Here is a 10038-nt window from a genome sequence, read left to right on the forward strand (position 1 = left end):
TATACGCCTCGCCATCACATAACACGGGTCACTCGCATGTCCTTTAATCTAAATCGCAAGGACAGTTGTGCAGCTGCCTCATTGAATTTGGCGCCCAGAGGCCGTTCTTTGTTTGCACTTTCTAAAAGGGACATTGTTTTCCAGTTGGCCATTCGTGAGCCTGAGAACATTCCTGTTGTTGGTTCGCAACAACAACAAACATTTAAAAAAGACAAGAAAAATATTACCGTACTTCTAATATATTAAAGCAACATTTGAGGGGGGGGGGTGTCTTATCATGTGGTAGGTGCGCGTGTGTGTGTGTACGTGACCAGATTTGTAAATGTTTATTGCCACAGGTAACAGCGCAAGGTTTGGACATGTCTTACTTTCTGGAGCGTCTCATAGGGCAATATGTATCATCTACGCCCCAGTGCAGTTCATAGAGAGAGGCCCCCAGGCTTGTATCGGGTTTAATACGTTTATTACGTGTGACTCGCAGAATCCGTACATTAGAAATTACGACGTTTTAAAATGCATTTTTATGAACGTTTGAGAAAAGACCATGACACATTTCAGTGCGTCTCGTTTTCAGTGTAGTTTTAAGGCACTGCAGATTGATGAATATGATAACCATTTTCCGTGCGTTCATAATGTCTACGCGCGGAACCCTCTGTGTACCATGTGTATTGGTGTGGGCATACAATGACCAAATGGCACTCAGGGTTATTGCTGGAGAATGGAAAATTACTTAACTGGAGCCCATCGTGGGGCGAATAGTTCTGTTTGACTTTGTACTCATTGCTGTTGTCGTAATTTTGTTCACGCGAGACGATTACTCGCACCAGGGCCCATGCCAACGACACCACGCCACTAATGGGAATGGGACATTAAAGGAACCCCTACCTAAATTTTGATGTAAAGCTTTCGTGACTGCAGTGATTCATATTCTTGGTTCTTTCGGTAAAGTCACGTTGAAGGGAAACAATAAAATAATAAAATATTGTGAGAATTTTATTGTTATATATATTTTATTGTTTCCCTTCAACGTGACTTTACCGAAAGAACCAAGAATATGAACCCCAACCTGTTATGTTCTCGCTATTAACTATGATTATTTTTTATTCCTAACGCTTAAACTGGTCAAGATGTGTTAATTTACTGAAGAGGTGACATCGTCTCGGCAAACGAACGTCTAAACACTCAAACCCTTAAAAAAAACCATGAAAAAGCTTTAAGTTTGCATATATTTATATTTTTAAAGAAAATATACGATGGCCGTGAGGCTGCACACTCCACTTTGGGCTCGAGAGAAAGGAGATGTGGCTGAACAAAAAAGAGAGTGTGCATTAGTTGAAATCAATAATTGCAATTGACGGGCAGTGTAACAAAGAGATCACAAAACTCATCTCAATTAGCAGTACAGCAAAATCGCATTAAGATGAGGTGCCCTTAGGAAGACAACGCACTGTGAAGAGGACCCAATCGGAGACCGACAGAGAACTCACAATGAGCCTCGGCCCAAATGTATACGAGGTAAGCTACTCAAAACGCCTTGCATGTACTTACTGTGTGTTGCACTTCTTTCGCGCCGTACGTAGCCAACCGTGCTAATCCGAGGTATTTATGTTGAATTGCTTTCCCACCGTACTTAGCCAACCGGAGGTCATGCACCTCGACGCCGGTCATGCACCTCCGTGATAACCGGAGGTGCATGACCAATCACAATGATCAGGTTTCAGAAGTGAATTGTAACAAAACGTAACGGAACGCTCGGCACCCCCTCAAAATGCACACTCTATAAACGGCGAGGAAAGCAAAGCTTGGGAGAGCAGCATACAAGCAGCCACTTAAAGCGCAAACACCAAGCCACCAGGGTATCTCTGTGTCCTGGCAGCAGACTAGATGGGCAGATTACGGTAAGCAGTTTGTAAAATGGGACGAAAAAGGAGCGCGGACTACAATAAGGTCAAACTAAGAGATGGATGGCTAACATCATGGATCAGACTGTGGTGTAAGTTCCAGCGAGGCTCCGTGGCAGAACGATCGATGGGTCTGGCAAGGGGCTGTCTCGGCCACTGTCCATCCAGAGCCTGCACGTGAACGTAAGGTGTAGCCCAAGACGTAATTTCTTCTCTCAATAACTCGTATTGTTGGACTGGTGCGATATTTCAGATATTCGTCCATGACAATGTGGTGAATGCCACGACAATTTGTGAGTAGGCAGAGGATCTCCCCTCCTGCTCCAGTACGGCAATACCAGACCAAACACACGTAAGCCTGGAAACATCAGAGCTGCGCACGTTCGTCATTGGACCTTCACATCACAAAAAGAGGCCAGAGAGAACGCTCTATGTACTGCGAAGAACGGCCAGAGAGGGCCTCTGGGTTATTTAATTTATTTTAATACGAGCATTATATGAAAAAAAATATTTATTCTTTAAGATAACATTTTATATATTATCATTATTGATATCTTGTTGCCTTCCTTTCAGATGACAGTTTAAAGCATGGAAAGAAAACTGACTAAAGACGAACGAGTTCAATACTTTGTATGTGTGCTGAAGAAGGCAACTGTTTTCTTAAAAAAAGAAACGTCCCAAATTAATTTAAAAAGATAATTCATGCATGCATTGATGTTAATAGAAGTCAATTTGAACATTAGTTAATGGAAATGAAATCAACCCCATGTGATTTGTTAAAATAAATGTAATCAACCTTTGTGTCCTAACTTTTGGGCCATTCAGTATATTAGGAAGGCACTGGAGCTTTGCACTTTTAAATCTCGATTGAAAACGTATTACTTTAGAACTGATTTTTTGTGTTTAGTTTGTTGTCCTTCCCCGCACCTCCGATTAACACGGTTGCCTATGTACGGTGCGAAAGAAGTTCAACATATATTTTTAGGCCAGTGTTATTGATTAATGTGCTGTAGGTTTGTTTTTTTGGCGTTCTCTGGTCTGTCTGGTCTGACGCTGGTGAGAATAGGCCAGAAAGAAGGCTGTCTCTGGTCTAGGCCAATCAGTTTCAAGTATAATGGAAAAGTGACAGATTAAAAATAAAACCTCAAAGTGCATTGCACACTCCAGTAAAGTTCATAATATTTCACGAATAATAATTTACAGCCCTTTGCCAATCCACTTCTGGATTGAAGGCTTTCCGACATAGGGTTTGTAACCACTGGCGGAGCCAGTGTGGGGGGGGGGGCGGGGGGGGTGGCACGCCCCCCCCCCAATGATCCGATCGAAATCCCTAATTTAGATCGGATGATTGGGGTTTATTAGTAATAAATCGGCATTTTGCGACCTCCATTGCCACTGTGCAGCATATAATTACGTGCCAGGGACTATATGAGATAATAGGACAATAGTCTGAGTCCATAATTGGCAATAAGTAACGGCAAAGCAGTTATAAGTGACTCACAGAATTGTGCGCAGTTGCGTATACAGTACACGACTTCTCTGAAGGCATCAACACCTTCAGCGAGCGCGATGCCGATCACACAACGCGGTTCGAATTCGACCCTCGATCGATGGCTGCCCCATCGCCGCACACGCGTCTAATAAAAAGCACGGGACAAGTCCTTACTTATTACTAACAACTTCTATCATCTTTCATTGCTGGAGGGGTTCCCCCCCCCTCTACCTGAAAATCCTGGCTCCGCCATTGTTTGTAACCATACTTCTCCACACGAGTCAGTGCGGGACCGGTTCAGATATCACATGTTATTAATGTTAGTCATGGCTGGGAATCGAATTTAGGTCACAGGGTAGTGCACCAAGCGCTGCCCCACCACTCCACTACATCACGCAAGTTTGAAGTCCCTTAAAGAAAATATCTTTTTTGAATAAATAAAAATAGTTTTAACCCATTTCTGGCAATAACTGCTCGACCCGGGCTATAAATGTTCTAATATTTGCACTGTTTTTGTACCGCCGTTCGCCTCTTGGCGTTCGCTGGTCTGACACTGGCGATACGAGGCAGAAAGAAGGTCGTCTCCGGTGTAGGTCAAGCAATTTCAAAGACAATGGCCATAGATAGTATCAGATGTATGTTTTCCATGTTCACCACAAGTACTGTGTGTGGTTCATGCAGTGACTTTATTCCTTGCGAAAGGTTTCTATTTGGTGTTTGAACATATTAATACCTCCTGTTTTTTTTTGATTGCCTATTCTTATTTTGCACGTGCGATTCGCTTTTGTATTGCACCCAACAGTCGATCGGCGGACATGCGCTGATGTCTGCGATTCAAGCCGTTTCTGTTAAAATTGTGGGGTTTTAAGTTTTTCAGGCACCGTTATTTGGAGCAGATCATTCATTTTTTTTTTAGCGTGCCTGTTTTTAGCGCAAACAAGTTAACCCAAAAAATATATATATATGAACCTTGTGGCGGGAACCCGGGGTCCCGAATAAACGGAAGTCAAAATCGGAATTTATTGATTTATTTTGGGCGATTCCGTCCCACCGCGCAACATAAACGCCGCGAACCCACCTGACGCGGTTCGTTCTGTCGTCGTGTCGGCGTCCAAGCGCAGCAGCGAGGACGAACGTGTAGAAGAGCTGAACAGGCGAATGCCCTCCATGCTCGGGTATGGGCAGGATCATAAGTCTTACCTAAAGCTGCACAAACTGCCTACACGACATGAGTCCTTTATTTGTCATAACGGAATGTATAATACGGTGAAACTGCTCTCTCATCTTCATTATTATTTGTGACCTACCAATGTCTGCAGCCAGGATCAATCGATGACAATCCTATCACTTGCAGATGTTTAACAGATGAGATGCGTTGTACCGTTAATTCCTCCTGTTTGATAATACTTCTCTTGTCCGTATGCATCTGTGCAGAAAAGGGTTTTTTGCGGTTAAGCCATAGTCCCCACATACCGCTCATATTAATGTGGATAAGAGGAGCGGCGACACACTATGTAGAGTAACATCGGTATAAACGCTTGTTACAATATGAACAGTGCATTGAAAACGCGTACTAATTTATGTACTGTTTACAAAGTGCGTTCACAAATTCACACTGAGAAAAACGATGATTGACAGAGGGGTGTAAATTCTTTTTTCGATAGTGTATTTAAATAGAGGTACTACAGGTAAGTAGTTTTCAGTTTTACAGGCATTAGTTTAACAAGACAACACTTGCCACCATCCTTCAAACCCATTGGTGAAAAAGAGCAACGTTTTTATATCATTAGACCTCCTTTGCCAGTACCAAAATGTAATAATAGGGTTTTTCCCCTTTTTTCCGGCAACAAAACTGAAACCTTTTTACGAGGATTCATGTCTGTATTAACCACAATACCTGCAGTCAAAATGCAAACAAAAGACATACTATGATAATATATGTGGCATTGTCCTTGAAACTGATTGGTCCACACCAAAGAACGGCTTTCTTTTGAGCCTCGACCCAAATGCATTGTCTTTGAGCTGTGTGACGCCTTCTGGCGTCATCTGGTCGAGCACCAATTGGGTCGAGGCTCAAAAGAAAACCGTCCCTTGGTGTGGACCAATCAGTTTCTTGGACAATGCATATATTCCCGTAGTATGTTTTTTGTTTGCATTTTGACTGCAGGTATTGTGGTTAATGCAGTAAACATGAATCCTTGTAAAAAGGTTTCAGTTTTGTTGCCAGAAAAAAGGGGAAAAACCCCTATTATTACATTTTGATACTGGCAAAGGAGGTCTAATGATGTAGATGCTCACTCCGAGCCCTCATTACTTTGATAGTGCATTGTCTTTGAGCTGTACGCCTTTTGGCGTCATCTGGTTGAGCACCAATTGGGTCGAGGCTCAAAATAAAGCCGTCCCTTGGTGTGGACCAATCAGTTTCAAGGACAATGCATCATATATTATCATAGTATGTTTTTTTTTGTATTTTGACTGCAGGTATTGTGGTTAATGCAGTAAACATGAATCCTTGTAAAAAGGTTTCAGTTTTGTTGCCAGAAAAAATGGGAAAACCCCTATTATTATAGCAAAGTTTTTGTTAACATTATAATATAATGTTTATGCAAAAGCCGGGGGCTTATGGGTCCCGCCATAAGGCTCATATGTGGCTTTGTTATCGCTGAAGTTGTAATTAAATAATTTCTAACGGCACTCACAATACAAAAAAGGATTGCATTTGTGTAGGTTGCAGGCACTTAATTTACACGAGCCACTAAAATAATAATTTATTTCCAGTGCGATTTCTAAATCTGCTTTACCCAAAAACAAAACTCAAGAATACATGATTACGAAACAAAGAGGCTATACGCCTTTAATACCTATACGCAGCCGGATACCAAACTTAGGCTTTGAACCTCTTTAATGATGTGTACCCCATTAATAATTTAAAGGATTCACCTAGGATGTCGAACTTTTCGTATAATCTACGTGATTGCTTTTTTACGATTTGAAACAAACAAACCAGCCTATCAAATTTTTTCCGCAACACAATTTCAAATTACATTTTTTTTTGTTTTACCACGTCTACTTTGGACGAGACGCGGCATTTCATTACGAGTGAAGAATGTTCAAGCACTGCACTGCAATTCATATTTCCAGTTTACCAGACACCGTAGCGTGGCTACGGAATGCAATTGCTCCACCGTCATTACCTGTTATGAACACGGTCATGACAGTAATGATGTTGACCTTCGGCGCGACTCGCCGCAGAGGGGCACGCATCTGCAACGTCTCGGCTTAAGGTCCGTGTTTCATTCAATACTCGTCATTCTCTGCCACGAGAAGAAGGGGGGCAACGGCTGACCGCCTCCTCCTTCTCACGTGAAAAAGAAAAAAAAATCCTCTCGCGGGAGTCAATCTCGCTCGCTGTAATGGGCGCGCCATCGTCAGGCACGTTCGATAGCAGCGGCGGAGAGAGAGAGAGTTGGCCAAGCGCGTGATTCCCGCTGAGCAATAATCATCACCAAATGTGCGGCACTCGTCCGTGGGATATGTCCGCAGCAAAAATACTGATACATCGTCACTGCAGCAGCAACAACAACAACAGCAAAATGTAGGCACTCGTAATCTCTTGGAGAAAATAAATCAGGGGGAAAAGACATAAAAATTTGAAACAACAGACATGTTGAGGTTGTTTTCGCCGCCAACTCATAAAGTTGCTTGCAGTAGTGCATGGGCAGAGCTTGACAGAAGATATGTTCAACACACAACTTCACCCACAAGACCACATGAATAAAAAAAACCCACTGATATAGTCGTGTGCATGTATGTAGAACTTCTCTTGCATTCTATGAAACCAACCGTGCTAATAGGAGTTGCGGGAAGTAGTACTTATAAAGTTAAAACATGACATTAGTGTACACGTCATCCACGTTATAAAAAGAAAAATGATACTTTACTTTTGCAATGTGCCGGAACAGGTAAATATTCAATCAGTGTAGATTACCTGCCGGGACATTTGTAACGAGAGCTGAAATCGGCGTGGGAAAAAACAGGGGGAACACGTAGATCAGAGGATATTCACTAAACGTTCCAGACATCATATCAGCTGGGGGCTTGGGCAGGACGCGTTACTCGAGGCGGGCGAGGAGGGATACTGGCTAACGTACGACGAGTCTGTTGATGGAATGGCAGCCCAAGGAGTGAAAACAGCTGGGAGGCTGGGTGCGAGGGAAGTGGATCGTGGCAACCTTCGGCACCGTACAACACGACAATGCCTTCGTCCAGCAGTGAATAGAGCACGGGCGTCTACTCATTACTTCCACGGTAATGATACTAAGAGTGCCAGGTTGCATGTGGCACAATCATTATCAATCTATAATGAGTAATGTTACTGACATAAGTAAAAAATTCATTTAAAATTATGGACTACGGTACTCATTTATTAGACGGTACCAAAATACCAGCGATATGCATCACACACGGTACAATTAAGCTGACGATGAACATTAAACAATCACACTAATAATGAAGGTGCACCAACGGCTGTTATAAACAAATACGTACGACTTTGGTTAAACACTTTTGCTTCGCTTTCATCCACACCGCTTTTGGCAGAGCTCTGGAAATGCATTTGCACCTTTTCTCTACGAAATGACCGCATTAAACATTTAAATTGGTCTGCGGCCGCTTGTCAAAAGCGCAGCTCGATAGCGGCCTCCCCACGCCGTGTCGGCAATGGCAGTTGTTTAAGGTCACTGCCGATTGGTGAAGGTGGTGTCATTCGTAAACATGATAGGGCATTGAGCTTCTTAATTAATGCCTACCTCTCTGACCCTTCTATGTGCTGGGGAAAAAGGGGCACTGCACAAAAACAGTCGTCTCTTATGTACGTCTCTTATTTTAAGGCCACCGCGTTATTGATTAATGTGTTGTTGTTGTTGTTTTGCTATTTGTGCTTATGCACCACTGCCAATGCAATATGACCAAATAATTTCAGAAATAATATCATGGTTTTCTTTAGAGCCGTAATGATTTACATGTTTCTCGGGGCATGTTAATAGTATAGATATCGATGTACGTTATATTGGTACGAAACGTCATCATGTAACGTAAGTCATCATTTTCAGCCCTGTGTCGATCCAGTACTGGATGAAGGTCTCCCCCCCCCCCCCCATGCCGTGTCGGTCGTGGGTGATGCTTCACCATAGTTCACCACGCTGGTGAGTGCATGTTGAAGAAGGGGGGGGGGGGTGGGGGGGCAAGGACCGGTTACGATGTCACTCGCCAGTCCTGTTGACAGTGACCAGGAACCAAGGTCGTCGGGTTCACAGCACATTATGCCAACGTCTACGCCACCAGTATCTCCCTCGTGGAAATATGCCGTATAGATATTGATAATTTCCCCGTCTTGTTAAACATTGAAGACAACACAATGGCGACTTGATGGACATCGTAATATTGGCAGTGAGCACGATAACACTGCTCACAGCAATATAGGATATCAAGTAATGGGTTAAATGTGCATGACATAACTAATTAAGCCGGAGCGCAAGGTTCCACCTTAGGTCACCCGTCACGAAGGTCTGCTGGAAGAAATTAAGCGGCCTTCTGCAAACATCTCCTCTGGCTATGGTAAACAGACATAGTATAAAAATATATAGATACTATTGCTAATTGTCGGGATGGTAGCATTTCACTTTGTGAGGCGATGGCTGGGGAGGCAGGGTTAATGAGGGCCTCATTCCAACTCAGATATCGCATTATTATTTTTTTGTCGTTGCCTTAAATGTCAAAGCAGGTGTGCCAGAGTATGTGTAAAGGAGTGAAAACGATCAGCTTTCCAGGAGAAATGTGACCTTGGGGCAATTACCTGCTCAATTATTCACACTATTTATTAAGTAATCCTATTTATAATAATGAAGGTATTCCAGCAATATTTGTGAGATATGTACAAACGGTGCAGAAAGTCGATCGTCCTCCAAAATGATTAAACTAAAACTGAAAAGTGCGCAAAGAAGCTTGGAATTACAATGAGAGACAACAAAGAGGAACCACGTGGATTCACGCAGGTTAGCAAAATTATTCAAAATGCTAAGAAAGTTAGCGGACTTGGGGCAGGAAATGTCGCGAGAAGAAATAGATTACAATCATCCATTGTTTAATTGACTTAATCAACTAATCATCCCAGCTCTGGAGCCAATGCTTACATCCACAGAGGTCACAAAACCGTGTCCGGTTGTGCCACTTACAACAACACAGGGAGGGCCCTTGTTTATCACCACCAGCGATAGCACCCAAGAGACGAACCACGGCGGAGGAGCTTGCGAATCTCATACTCGCAAACGGAACATGCCCATTCAGCCCGGCGGACAATTTCGACCAGAAGCAACAAATAAATCTCGTTTCTGTCGGCTGTGGCAGCAGAAACTCACTGGCAAGCGTCCCATTACCGATCTACACAGCGCTGGCCAGAAACACAAACGCAGCCTCTGCCAAGGAGCGGTCAGCCGTGAGTGATGGTCCACGACACGACTCTCTTCTCCACGCACCGCCTGGCTGCACGTTAATTGTTTGATCACTGCTCCTGCCATCTCTGATAGGGATGCAGGCGGTGCCGCGTGGTCATCGTTAGGCCGGTAGCTTAACACACGCGGGGAACGC

This window comes from Petromyzon marinus, chromosome 3 (assembly GCF_048934315.1).
Source record: "Petromyzon marinus isolate PM22_M1 ecotype Great Lakes invasive population chromosome 3, UKy_Petmar_22M1.pri1.0, whole genome shotgun sequence".
NCBI classification, from domain to species: Eukaryota; Metazoa; Chordata; class Hyperoartia; order Petromyzontiformes; family Petromyzontidae; genus Petromyzon; species Petromyzon marinus.